At 47.1% G+C, this 14,255-nt stretch overlaps 1 protein-coding gene across 3 annotated transcripts in view; it reads right to left on the bottom strand.

Annotated features, from left to right (window-relative positions):
* LRRC8D (leucine rich repeat containing 8 VRAC subunit D) overlaps positions 1-13,862 on the bottom strand; it is a 116,003-nt gene extending 102,141 nt beyond the window's left edge. Inside the window, exon 1 of one of the 3 annotated variants that reach the window (XM_037045461.1) lies at positions 13,637-13,862. The gene's annotated coding sequence lies outside the window, so the exon portion shown is untranslated. Of the gene's footprint in view, positions 1-12,836; positions 12,922-13,636 lie in introns of those variants that run through there. The other 2 variants (XM_037045460.1, XM_037045463.1) reach the window with 2 other exon arrangements.
* Positions 13,863-14,255: the final 393 nt, after the last annotated feature.

Raw genomic sequence — 14,255 nt, 5'->3', positions numbered from 1 at the left:
CTACTGGCCACCATTCTTCTCATCCTTCAAGGCCTTGCTTGCTAAGGTTATTTTTCTTTGCAAAATCTTCTCTGGTCTTCCCAGTCACAATCTTTCCTTCTTTTGAGCAAATGTCCAAAAAGTTTAGCTTGTGCAGGAAATACAGCATATGCTGCACGCTGCTCTGAGTTATGCTAAGTTGTTCACATGTTTACACGGCCCCGTGAAAGCGGGGTGTATCTTACATCTTTCACACTGTGCATGAGAGACAGAGCCAGGTTCAAAGTGTAGTTCTCCTAGTTACTAGCACTGTAACCCTTGCAAAGTTATGTGAACATATTGAGCCACAATTTTTTAATCTTTGAAATGGGACCAAAAAAAGGATGCCTACCTTCATGACCAGTATGAAGGCACAACACAAGTGTCTGGCCCGACGCAGACCAACTAACATGCGCCCCAAAAGTAGCTGTTATTACTTACTATTACCTTTTGTTTCCTATGCTACTAGAATGCATTGCAGACTTAGTTCAGTGCTCAAAAATCATTTGCTTTCATTTAAAAGAGAGATTGACAAGCATTTGCCAAGTAATCAGCAGTGATTTCTTAAAGCCCTCTAACCAATTTTGTTGTTACAAAAGGCATTTAATAATATTTCTATTGAAAAGTCATCTCTTATTCCCCTTTTCTTTCCCTCAAAAATCAGTGCACAAAATCCTAAGGAACAGGCTAGGTCAGTGCCCCTCCTACTCCAGCCTGGCTTTTTGCTTTCAACTACAGTAACTGCCTGCAGCCACAGTGTCGCTGCCCGGAGAATCGCCTGCTTCACCCTTACAACAAACAGCACTTTGTAGGCAAACTGGAGGCAAGCCCAAGGTGGGGGGTGGGGATCAAGGAAAAGGAGTGTGGGCCAGAAACTGAGTCAACACCCACACTATCGTCCACACCATCACACAGGTAAGGAGAGAACAGGAAAGACGTTCAGGTCAATGCAAACCTTCCTCAGCTCCTCCCAAGCACCCACCGAAAATGACTTCAAGATTCCCACAGGACTTGCTGGTCCACTCACTGCCTAACATACATGGCTACTGTTGTTAATGAAACAGTCATACAGAATACTTTCTTACCCTCACCAAACTATTCATGCTGCCTTTATTATAACCTCTGCCATTCACAGGAGATGAAACCCAAGTCTTGAGAAATCCAAGGTCACGGGAGAAGGAAGTGCAAGGACCGGAGCTCAAGTCCCCTGAAGCTCCAAATCCCTGGCCCCTCCCCTGGCCCTAAATTAATTGTGGAAAGCAATTTAAAAACACTCTGATCAGCTCAGCAAATCCACGAGCTGTAAAAGGTGAAATAATTTTTGTGTTCTTTAAAATAATTCTGGTGCCAAGAGGGAAGGGTGTCACAGCAACAAGACCCCAATTGCACCCCTTGGAATTTTCAGTCCAGTGTTAGTTCGGCGTTCCAGAAAGACGTGTTAGCTTTCTGTTCCTAGGTGGAATTTTTCCCGACAATTTTATCTATTCATTCATTTTATCTATTCATCTATTCATTCATTTATCTATCCATTTGAAGATGGAAGTATTAGGAAAGGAGTATAATTTTCTCTTTTTTTAAAAGCAAGCCCTCATCCTGAATTTAATGTGGAAGCTGAGGTGATGTGGAAAGCAAATGAACTTTCTGAAGCAAACTGTGATCCCTGTAATGAGTGCAAGAAGCAAGAAACCACTCCTGAAAAGCACAGGATCACCATGCCACAACTGCTTTGGTTCAAATCACAACTCTGCCACTTTCAGTTTCCTGGCCTTGAGTTCCCAGGCTGCTCAAGGTGAGGGGAGGGGGTTGGGGTGGGGGAAGGGAGCACAGCAGCTCCATGTGTAGCTGAGCCTTGGTGTCTCTGCTACAAAATGAGCTGCTGGGAGGAATGAAGAAGCTCATACGTGTCAAGTGCCCCCAACGGTGCCAGGCATATGTGAGTACTACATGAGTGTTTCCTATTATTATTTCCAGAACGGATTAGTCTCTAGGTGAGCTCTCTTAAAGTGTATTTTATAAGAAGACTTCTTGTTAATTCATGATTCCCCAAACCAGCACACATTATTTACAGTTTCATTTCCTGACAGTGTCTTCCAGGATTTCCATCTGTGGACTAGAGTCCCTAGAAGAAAAAACAGTGGAATCTGAAGAATTTTCCTTCTTCCCAGCAACAGTGCAAGCAAATGAGTACCCATTCGTTCACCACCACAAACCAGCTCCCGTAATGAGAAAAAAACAAAGTCCCTTATTGCATTCAACTAACTAATGTGGGGGCACATTTTAAAAATGCATTTTTTATTCTGAAAGCAACCCAAGTGTTAAAAATGTAGTTCCACCAGCTGAGAAACAGTTGTTCAGATCACACAGACATGACAGTCCGAAGGCCTGGAATAAAACCTACTGATGAATCAAAAGGTTTCTTTCTCAGAAAATGCTGAAGTTGCAGAAACAATGGGCTATACTTGGGATGATTAAGAGAAAAATGCTTTAAAAAATCCCCTCCCAGGCTAGGAGTCTAGACTCGAATGCAGTAAGAGATCTGATAAGGTATCGCCTGTCTTCTTTTCCAGAGAAGGGTGTGAATGCAACAAATCCTACCTAAGCATGGAAGGATTTTCCCCAGAAGAGCAGATAAAATTGAAGACAGGAGCTCTCACAGGGTCAGAATGCAGGTTTTGAGGTTGCGCCCTGCATGGGGCCACTGAGCCAGGGAGAGGCGACGAAACTCGAAACTCGGCTTACAGTGTTCTCCAAGCAGTGAGGCCTGGCAGGACAGATGCCATATGCTGCCACGATGGGCACACAAAGGGACTGTGGGGGCTGCTCCAAGTGGCACTGAGCACACCAGGCCTCCCCAAGCTGGCGTTCAGAGCCATTTGAGAGCTGGGGGCTGCTGTGCACACTCTTGCAGACAATGTGGTCATTGGGGCGGGTAGGGAATGAGATGCACAGCAACCCCCAACGTGGTGGCTGGGGGGGAGGAGATGAGTGTTGGACAGTTTTCTACAATGCAAACATTTTCCAGCTTTCTTGGATCACTCTGGTATCAGCTGCTCTGCAGCCCCCCTCTTCTTTCCCTTCCTCTGTGTTCTCCTTTCGGACAGAGACACTTTCCCTTCCTTTTCATTCCAATTCTCCTCTTGTGGAAGCCACGACACAAGCTAACATGAACACACTAAGAAGGGCAAAATAATAGGGCTCTGCCAACCCACATAGATTCTGCACTATTTTAAATATTCATCGGGCCACAATTTTCCCTACGTAACGACTCTTTATTCTCCCTCTCTTCCCTATTACCCTCAAATCAACTTTAAGATATAAACACTCCTCTTCCCTTAGCTTCTGGGGAAGTGATCTCCTTCATGTCCCAGTGGTACTTAGCCCTTCATTCTCTGCCACTGGGCCCCCTACACTTGTGTCATCTTCTGCTAGAGGCTTCCTTCCCACGCTCCACGTATTTTTCCTGGAATCTGTTACTCCTCAGGCAGGACAAGCCCTTCAACTGCATCCCCTCCGGATATAACACACCAAATGCAAAGGGCAGAAATCCTTACCAAGCGGGGGGCTTTCAGTTTAGGTGAGGTATGGAGGGGCCACGAAACAAAGAAATCAAGCTTTCACTTGCTCACCAGTTTAAACTAATTTATCAAATTGCGGTAGGCTTTCATTCAAATCCTGTGCTTCCTTTTATACTGGGCCACTAAAGGGCTAGCCATCCCACCCCACACAGCCGAAGCCCACAGGCTGTGTCCAGTCCACAAAGCTACTCTGGGAGGTCTACAGGAAGGATTGAAAGTGTTGAGTCACCCAACCTTTTAAAATCACGAGATTTTTATGTCCTAATCCAGATTTCTGGCTTACAGCACAAAACCAGAAGACCTGGTAGGACTGGCCCACATTCCCATATGGTAACTACTGGCTGCTGCATAGATCTGCTAAGCAGACCCTTTAGACAGAACCTGCTGTCAAGTTCAGCACAGGTCTGCCCCCCGCCCCCATTTCTCTACCCTGAGGTTGAGTACCGGCTGCCATACATCATCTTACCTGAGGCCCACTTCGGGGAGTGTTTGGTACTTGCCTGTGACCCTGAGGGGCATTAGCTAATAGCCAACTCTAACTTTCTCTGTCACTGGCTAGTACAAAAATTACAGATAATTACACCGTTTCTCTTGGTCAGAATTTCCCAGGTACAAATAATTTATAAGGAAAACAACTTAGAACTAAACAAAAAAATGTTTCATAACAAAAAATATTTGAAAAGAACTCAGTTACAGAGAGGAAAGGGTCTCTCTCCACCTGTGTGTAAAGGAGGGTGCGTTCCTGCGAGCTGGGGAACACGACAGACCATTTCCCAGTGTGAGCTTTCTCACTGGCCGAATGTTAGTATGCAACACAAAATCCTCACAGCAGAATCTGTAACAGAATGAATTCACTCCACAGAAATGATTACAGTTGCACATGTTGCATCTATTTAATAAAGCAGGCTATAAATACATGGTATAGATACATGGGCATTTATTACTTCATTCTTTACTTAGACGACATGAATGATTCGTTCTGAATGCATATATTTGGCAGTGCATTTATTGAGCAAGCATTTGGACACAACCCCTAACAAAAAGTATGTGCATCTTCGCCACTACCCTACAGTAGTTATCGTAGGGTCAGACCTAACTAGGAGGAGGGTACATACTGGGGACTACTGGCACTCTACCACCAGTTGCTGATAAAAGATGACAGGGCTAAAGAAAGCACCAAAACAAGAGATTTTAAATTACCCTCTCAATTCTAGGGTGAAGTTCCACTCAACTGGATGTACTAATGGGCTGACACTTCCTAAAACCACTGTGTGCTGACAGAACACAAGCCTGGAAGCTTGAGCACGTGGGTGATGCCACAGATCTGCTCTTCCCAGCTGCCTTCCTGTTTCAGCTCTGATCCCTAACCAGGGAGCGTACACCTCGAACTCCAATCCTCCAATTTGCTCTTTAAAAAAATATATTAATAGGTATTATAAACTGAATACAAAGAAATCTGAGAGAAATAAGAGCACACTAGATAACTGTGAATAGATAACTATTTCAGAGAACTCAAATAAACAAGACTAGTTTCAAATCCCACCTCCACCACTTCTGTGTGTTGTTTGTTTGTTTTTGCAAATCACATGGCCTCTCAAGCCCCAGGAACCTCATCTGTGAGAATAAGCCCACCTTCCACTTCGGATTGTATTGAGGATTAAGTGAGAATGCATGTAAAGTCTAAGGTATACATTTACATAATAAATGCCTAGTAGTTTATTAACTTTGTGTATTCCATAATTGTTCAAATTACTTCATGACCAGCTAAGTTCAGAAAAAAACTGGTTACGTCTGATTACAAACTAATTTTAAAGCTTATTCAGTAGGGTGCCACTGACGGCCTCACAGTGGCTGGTTCCCAAAATAGCTGAATACTCAAAGATTCAGAACTGGGATGGGAACGACCAGTGAGAGAATTCTGACCGAGGGCTTTCACGCCCAAGGTGATGGATGGGCAGGAATCTGCCCTGTCCTTCCTGTGCGAGACCTAGAGAGGCAGCTTTCTGCTGGCGCTTCAGAGAAGAGTGCTGTCCTCCGCTTCCCTTCTCTGCCCAGCTTTGCAGAATTCATCGTGGTGCTGGTGATCTGTCGACGCTGAGATTTAGCAACAGCATTTACGGGTTGCTGGGGAACTGAAGCTTCCTCTGGCAATGTTCCTAACTATTACCGGAAAGCAGAGGAGGAAAGTAAAAACATTTTTAAGAGATGGAATGTTCACAGTGGAATCTAACAATGGGGTCTGAGAGCCTTCACCAAGAGCAGGTGTCAAGAGGAGGACACAGATATTTTGAAAACCCCGGCGCAGCAGCAGAGGCCAGACTTCTGATTTCATGGATCAGTCGAACTTCAAAAGGAAGACTGTCAGAAACTGCCAGGTTTTAGGCGACTAATGAACGACACCCAGAAAGCATAAAAAATATTAACCCCAAAGAAAGAACAACCCCTCAAGTTTTTTATTTTTTAAAGACGACTTAAACTGAGTAAAACAGCACTAAAATTAAACCTGAAAAGCCTGCTATATTGTCTCGATTCCCAGTTTTGCAGTCTGGGGCAGCTGATGTCATGGACCCACCCTGGAAGCAACTGCTCACGAATGAATTGCGAGCTGGCCTCGTCCTGCCATCTGGTCCAGGATGCAACGTCGTCGCATGGACGCACCACAGGCCACACCACAGAGCATCTTCTATTTTGGCCACCCCCTTCCAAGGATGCAGATGTATCTTTAAAGCTCCTTGCTTGTCTTGGTAACCAACTGTGGGCCCAACAGCCACAAATGTTTCAAAGCCTTTCTGAAGGTGTCTTCAGTCAGAACCCAGCCTGTGCACACGGCCGTGTAAGATGGTAGTTCTCAGTGCTGGCTGCACACTACAATCACTTGGGGGCAGGTAGGGCTCTTCTCAAACTGAGACTCCACTCCCAGGCATTCAAGAGGTATGGGCCTGGGCTCATGTATCTTTAAAGTGCAGCTGACTCTCGAACAATATAGAGGGTGGGGGTGCCGGCCATCTCCGCAATGAAAAACCCACCTGTAACTTAAATCAGCCCTTCACAGGGCTGAGAGGATTACCCACTTCAGATGGAAACTATATATTCCCCAGACTGATTCTGATGCCAATCAGGGTTAAGGAAAACTGGTACAATATTGTTTTTGCCTTCATCCCGAATTTGCCTCGGAAAGCTTTAAGGTATACGTCTTCCTTCCTTCAGGTGACAAGTATGGAGGACCAACCACACGTGGGACACCAGGAAACCAATGGAGAACAGGAGATGCAGGAAAGCAAGCAAATGCAACACCACGTTCAGGTTTGCTGGGATCAGGTAACTAATGCAGACTTCCTCCGCCACTGCCCCAGGGGTTTCACGGCCGATAACATCTCCTCTCAGCTGTCTTCTCTTCAGATGCTGGAAAACCTAATACTTTTATCGGAAAAACAAGCGGGCAAGGCCTGGTTCTCATCAAGGCCTTTGTCTCTTGCAATGGATGGTAGACACTGTATTCTAGCAGGAATGTCCACACCTTCTAGGTGCCATTACACCGGTCATTCCAGGTCTGTGCTTTCAACAAAGCACAGTGGGAACTCAGTTAAGACTGTGTTTCCAAAATCTCTTTGATGAAGTTTATCATTTTCTGTCTTTTGTGACTGCAAGTGGGATGACACTGTGAAAGTGTTTTTGAAGTCTTTTCCTGGGGTCTCCCACCAAAACACCAGCTTCTGACAACTCCGTAATTTCCCCCTTAATCCCTGACCTCATATTTACCCACAAAGAAACTCACCTGCAAATCTTCTGATGACTAACGTGTCCCATTACGGTTTCCCTGGAGCAATTCCCCACTGGTTAGTTATTTCATAATTCACAAGAGCTTACTGTCATCTGTACACTTAGAAATTCCACTGTGGGCTCCTTCTTTTGGAGCAATTATGTAAATAAGACCCATGGGACTTCACTGTTTACACACCTCTAAGCAGAAGGGAAATCTTTATCCTTAGAAATCTTTATTTGTGGTCTTTAAGGATGATGGAGTCAAATGGTTGCTCAGTCACCACACCTGCAGGCTGCGGCTAATCACACCATCTCCCCGTGCCTTTCTCATCTGTAAAAATTCAAGTGTCCATTCAATTCCCTGCCATCTATACAATTCTGCCTCGCTATCCAAAACGACACACCGCATCCTTAATCCCAAGGTGACTTCAACTCTGATACAACCTTTCAAAGAAAAGAACAATAGCTAAAGGCTTTCAAATATTTCCTCCCTCAAAAAACCTTGTATGTTCATAAAACATCCCTTCTTCTCATAGTAATATCCTTCTTTGCCAGGGGAAAAGGTCTCCCGCGTGGGTCGGTACAGCAGTGAGTAGGCAGACTCCAGCAAGTAGACCCCACGCCAACAAGGGATGGGACGCAACAAACATCCCTCACCAAGAGTCTATGTGCCGCCTCTGAGGTCTCGAATTCTGGTCTAACACTCTCACACTGCTGGACGGCTGCCACCTGCACCAAGCAGTTTATTTAAGTCTAGTTTGTTGGGGAAATCTAGAACATTCGGAGAACTTGGCACTGAGTCACCTAGGATGTCTGATTGGCCTGCTTCAAAAGACATCTGAGAGCGGTAATTTACTAATGTCTTCTCAGTGAAATCTGATAGGTAAGAAATTACCCGACGACAAGCTGCAGCCTTTTTCTGGGAAAATAACTTGTTTCTATGCCCCAATCCTCTCTCCTTCTCCAAATGGAAAGCTGTCACTAATTAAGTATTTTCGGTATACCATCTAAAAGGGAAAAAAAAAGCTTCGCCTGAGAGGGAACCCTATTTATAAGTGGTTTTTGCCAGTACCAGTATCCTGTTTACCTCTTCACAGATTTCAAGAGCAACTCTGATCCCAAGAGCTTCGCAGATTGGCACAGAACATTAAAAGTTCTCTGCTATATGTCTTAAGAGAATTACAAGACCCTTAAAAACGGAGTACAGATTTCAGAAGCTTGCAACAGACTCAAATCTTTTCAGAAGGGCATCTCGGGTGCAAACATTAGCAAGAACTAAAAGCAATGTAGCCTGGCCACGAACACAGATTTGCCAGAAGCCCCTAAACTAAGGGCTGGAATTCACTTCTATCACTCAGCACCCCAGCTCTCAAATAGGGGCAGCAGTGACAAACCACTAGGTTTCACGTAGTATTTAATACTAGTGACAACAAAGCTTTGGGCAAAGTCATCTTCTACTCCCTTCTCACTTGATTAGAAGACAGAATCAAAACCTTAAAATCTCAAAAGGTCTGAAGAAGGAACCAAAATAAACAGGACAGCACTGAACAGGGACCAAAACAAACCAAGCCTTCCACTCAACTCCTCACACACACAAATCTGCCCAATAAATACAGGATGGAGCAACTCATAAAACAAGTATCTGGGAGTTCTGACTACCCAGAATGTATACATGAGTCTGTGCTACACACTGCTTTTTATTTCTTTCCAGGGCAGTATTGTAAGCTTAAGCTGTAGTAAGTAGATGCCTATGCTTCGGTGTCAGGAAAAGAGCTGTCCTACTGTGCTGGTGGCTGACCGGATCACACCTCAATTATTCAATTCCAGACACCCCGTACTCTCCATGAGATGCTGACAGACTCAGAGGATACCTAGAACCCACATACCACGTGGGACTGTGAAAAGAGCTGGGACTATTTTGCACCAAGAAAAGTTCATTGCGTGGAGACATCATACTGTTTTTGTGCACTAAAGGGCTGTGCTGTGGAAGTGGGTAGTTCAAGAGGAACAGAATGGACAGAATGAACTTTCCGTTACACCAGGCAGTCTTCAGCTCAAACCATCACCATGCACATGGTCCAAAGATACAATGGCATGCCTCCAAAAGTACAGCAGGTCCTCAAATGGCATTGTTTTATTCAAAGTTGTTTCATTGTAACACTGATGAGATGCTGTAGGGACTTAAAAGTCTTATGTATATCACTTAGCCTATAGTAAAAACAATCTTCATCATATTATCGTCTCACTTAAAGTTGCAGAACCCATTGAAGATAATAAGTGAGGACATTTAACAGAATTTCCTGTTCCTTGGGAATTTAAACAGAGGCTACCTAGCAAGTGTAAAAATGTACTCAAGTGAGACTAGGACCTCCCTAAAATTCCAGTTCCCCATTTGCCCAATATTATACCGCCCTGCTAGCTCATCTGCTATGGTCTCAAAAATACGCCCTCTTCTTGTTAGGATCTGCCTAGATCCTACCCTCCTAACCTCAATGTTTTTCCCCACATGTCAAGAACCATCTTCTCTTCAAGGACTATTCTGAGATGTAACTTTACTTCACAGTAGCCTTTATGTGCACTGACTTGAGCAGGGTTTCTCCACCCTGGAGCTACTGGCATTTTAGACAGGATAATTCTTTGTTGGGGGGCAATAAGCTGGGCACTGCAAGATGTTCAGCAGGATTCCTGGCCTCTACCCACTAGATGTCAGCAGCACCTGCCTCCAGCTCTGACAAGCAAAAATGTCTTCAGATGTCACCAAATGTCTGCTGGGAGGCAAAGCCACACCCTGCTGAGGACCACCCTTCTTGAGGCAAATGATTAACACCACTGTCTGTGGTTCAAGTTTTCCACCAACTAGATCCTCTCTACCTTCCTTCTTTGGTCTTGCTCTCTGCTCCAGCCTGGCAAACCTATTCACTACTTTTGACCTACGAAGACCTCAAAGCTTCCCCTAACGTGTGTAGTCCTGCCTGCTTCTCCAACACACAGAGCAATTCCATCTGGCTCTGAACACTGTTTCCTTCGGTATTCTTTGGCCTCCTCAACAAACGCAATTGTTCCCTTCTGGCCCGCCTGTCTTACCTACCCTTGTTTGAGAATCCTCTCCTTCCTTTCTAAGTCATCACAGCACCCACTCTGATTCTCTGCTTTCTGCTGGGACTCAATAAATACTGATGGTTATATCTCAGAATAGCAAACAGCAGCTCCAATTAAAGATGAAAAGAATATGTGAAATCCCTTACCAAATACCATTTTAAGAACATGTGATCATTGAGTACAGTTTTGACAAAACTTTACATTTTCCATAGCCAGTCCCAATTTACCTTTAGTATTGAGACTTAACCAAGTACAATCTCCAAAATACAGCTAACTAAAACAAGTTATTATTAACAAACGCATCACATTTTTCTAAAATTAATCAGAAAGCGCTGCACAATATCAAAGTTAAGGGGAAAACAAGGCCAAGTTTTGACCAAGGCGCATTTTTTTTTTAAACCTTGGCAGGAAGAAAAAGATAGAAATATGGCTCAATACTCTGAATGTTTCATCATGCACTACTTGACATTGTAATGGGGCACACTAGGCGACAGGGTCACCCAAGGACAGTTTCCTCTCCAATCTCCTAAGGTGTTAAGTTTTAATCAGCCAAGTACCCACACATACACTTCAATACAAAGGCGACAAATCTAAGACAAAACGGTCAAATAAATAAATAAATCATTCCAATGCAAGACTCTGAGTTCCCCCCTTAGCTTCATGGATTACCTAATCATCTTATGGGAGGCTCCTAAATAACCTACAGAAACCAGACACTCCACATCAACCTTCCCAAATTTGTATTTTAACTGCCTAGTTTCATTTCAGGATCTTCCCTATATTGCTCTTGAATTTTTAATGTTGAGAACAGGAGGGGCAACAACTCCAATCCTGTCCTAGATAATGGGCAGGTGTTCAGTCAGGATTTATAAACTATAAACAAATGCTTTACGAAGACCCCACTAACTGGGCATGGTCCAGAATTCTTCCCACAGGTCTGTAAGAAGCCGAGGCCCCAGCAGCTTCGGTGAGGAAGGTCTGAATCACTGTCATTCTTGGAACTTGGAAATGCCCTTTGGTTGTTTACAAGGTAAACAGTGCTCACCATTACTGCGGACAGGAATTCCCAACCGGTCCCAGACTCTTCCAACGCCAAGCACTGAACACGTAATAGGTGGTCAGTACACACTGCCTGAATGGAATGTTATTCGAGGGGCTAAGGGCCATTTCCAGGTATCTCTTTACTACTACATCTCTTTCAAAACACGTCCTAATGGGTTTTTCCCCCCAACAAGAAATATTTTTTTCAAAGTGAAGGAGGAAAGGAAAAATATCTGCAAAGCTGAAGGAGCCATGTATGAACCCAAGTGGTTCAAGTGGGGCCCACCGACGCTAGGGCTCCCCAATACCTATTCCCCAGCTCTCTGCTTACCTCCTGAGGGATCGCCCTCTCTCCCCGTTGTGCTTTTTCTTTCTGAAAACCCTATCTTCCCACCTTCGCCACAGGCACGAACTTTGTACCAGGTGGGACCCCGTATCCCCCATCCCCTCTCCAAGAGGGACCTACCTCTCTCCTCCCCTCGACCTGCAGCAGCTTTTCTTCACTGTGGCAGGTTTAAGAAACCAGAACCTTATTTCTTCATCTGTAAGAGATACCCCAAATAAAAAAAACCCTGGAAGAGGAAAGCCTCTATCAACCCTCGAGTAAGCGAAGGTGACAGTTCGCTGGGCGACCACCCCCAGTCCTACTCCTTTCCAAGCCCCTTAACAAGATTCTAGCACAAGTCCCGCTCCCAAGTGCCCACGCTTCCAAACAAGCTAGAAGCGGATTATACCGGTACCCAACCCGGAGATGGCCCGCGGCGGGTTGGGTGCACCTGCACGCCCCCGGTTCCCTCCTCCCGGGGGCGGGGCACGGCCTCACATTCCCCTTCGGCTCTCCCAGCGCGGGAAAGGAGACCACAGGGAAATGGTTCTGGAGAAGTTAAGGGCTCACCTTCTGGGCACCCGGCCAGCCAGGCCAGACACCAAACACCCACCTCCAGGAGGAACCGGCGGAGCCGCACCCAGGTCTCCCCGCCCTTCCGACGGGGAGGAGGGAGGCGAGAGAAGGGAGCGCGCGCGCGAGGGGGAGCCGGAGGGAGGCGGCACGGCCTCTCCTCCCGCAGGGCCGACCGCCTGCGGCCCAGGCGTCTGCCGCCCAAATGGTCCAAAGCAGAACAACCTTCCGGGCCCCAGGGGTCATTGGCGGGAGCACTGCTCAGCCCGCTCGCCATCCGCTACGCCCCTTTCCGCCCCGTCGCTGCGAGTTCGCGGCAGCAGCCCCCGCTCGGGCCGCGGCTTCCCGGGGGAGGACGCCTGCGTGGCGCCGGCGCGCTCCGGCTCAGACGCGGCTCCCACCTGCGCAGCGCCGGCCCCTGCCCTGGAGAGGTGCGCACCCACCTTGGGGGGCAGCCTGGGCAGCTCGGCAGCCGAGCCACGGCTTAGGCTGAGGCGGGAGGTGGCGGCATCACCTGCGGCGGGCGGCGGCTGCACCCGGACGCAGCGGGGCGGCGGAGGCGCGCGGCGCCCTGGACCCTGCTCCCGCGGCCCCGCCCGCGGCGGCCACCTCGAAGCGCGGCGGAGGAGCCCGGGCACCACGGGCGGTGGCAGCGGCGGCGACCGGAGCAGCAGCACATGACTCTGTAACGGGGGGAATTAGACAAAGCGTAACATGGACTCCGGGTCCGTGCAGGCGCTGCTGCTCCGGGACCAACCGCAGCCGGCGAGCTCCGCGACTGGTTCGGCCGCAGCCAATGGGGCGGGCCCGGGCCTCCATGTGATTGCGAGCGCTTTCCTCCGGTTGCGCCGCCGCGCGCACTCGCCGAGGGTCCGGGCGCTTCCGCAGCCCAGCGGGCGGGCTGGCCAGACCTGGGTGTGGGGTGGGTTGGGGTGCCCGGGGTCGGCGACGGGCGGCCAGAGGCTGCTCGACACCGAGCAGGTGCATGGGGCGGAGAACAGCGGCAGCCTAGATCTTTGTCGCCGAGATACTGTCCAACTCCCACCTGAGCAGGACGTGGTGCCAGACAGCCGCTGTCGTCAGGGGGAAGCGAGAAAAGGTCAAGAACAGTCGCCTTTCGTAGGCTTATCTGCTGACTGACTAAAACTCTAATATTAAGACTTGGTGAGGAATGCAATGAAATAGGGGGAAATTTCAGTAAAGTCATGTAAGCGTCTTCTAGCACTAAGGAGAAAGTACTTACCCAGGATTTGGGGCGCACACAGCTTTATCTTGGCACAAATCGCTTCCCAGCCTCGTTTGTTCTCTCTCTGCTATTAAAGACCTATTGGAGGGTCAGTTCTTGTAATCGGAGTCCACCCTTTTTTCCTCATTCCTTTTTGCCAGAATTGTCTTGCGTCTGAAGGAGGCAGATGAAGAGGGTGACCTCTGCTAAGAGTTGTTTTCCAACCTAGTTTTCCTCCTTGTTTTTGTTGTAAGATCAAAGTACGCATACTTGAAGTCTTTTCCGTGGTTGGGGAGGAGCAGGAGTCAAGAAATAAAGTCAAGAGGGATGTTTTGAATTGTTGGGTTTTAACAAGACAAACGGTTCCAGCCCAATACTTCCATATCTCCTTTTACCCGAATCTCCCCATTTCTGTGAACAATGGGAAGTCTCACCTCTCCTACCAAACGCTCTCCCTGTCGGCGAGTGTTCAATCAACTCATCACCTAAGATCTTCTTCATAAGCATGCTGCACAAAATGTTAACACGTCCTCAGGAAGGTGTAGGTTCAGATATAGTGAGGCATCCAAAAGAGTGATGTTCTAGGGTGTCAGGAAAGGCTTCAGAGAGAAGCCGTGCTAGACCTGACCCTTGGATG

This window comes from Sturnira hondurensis, unplaced genomic scaffold (genome assembly GCF_014824575.4).
Source record: "Sturnira hondurensis isolate 20B ecotype Veracruz unplaced genomic scaffold, ASM1482457v3 Scaffold0004322, whole genome shotgun sequence".
In the NCBI taxonomy this organism is placed as follows: domain Eukaryota; kingdom Metazoa; phylum Chordata; class Mammalia; order Chiroptera; family Phyllostomidae; genus Sturnira; species Sturnira hondurensis.
The sequence above is the reverse complement of the archived record's forward strand: the minus strand, read 5'-3'. Positions and strand labels throughout refer to the sequence as shown.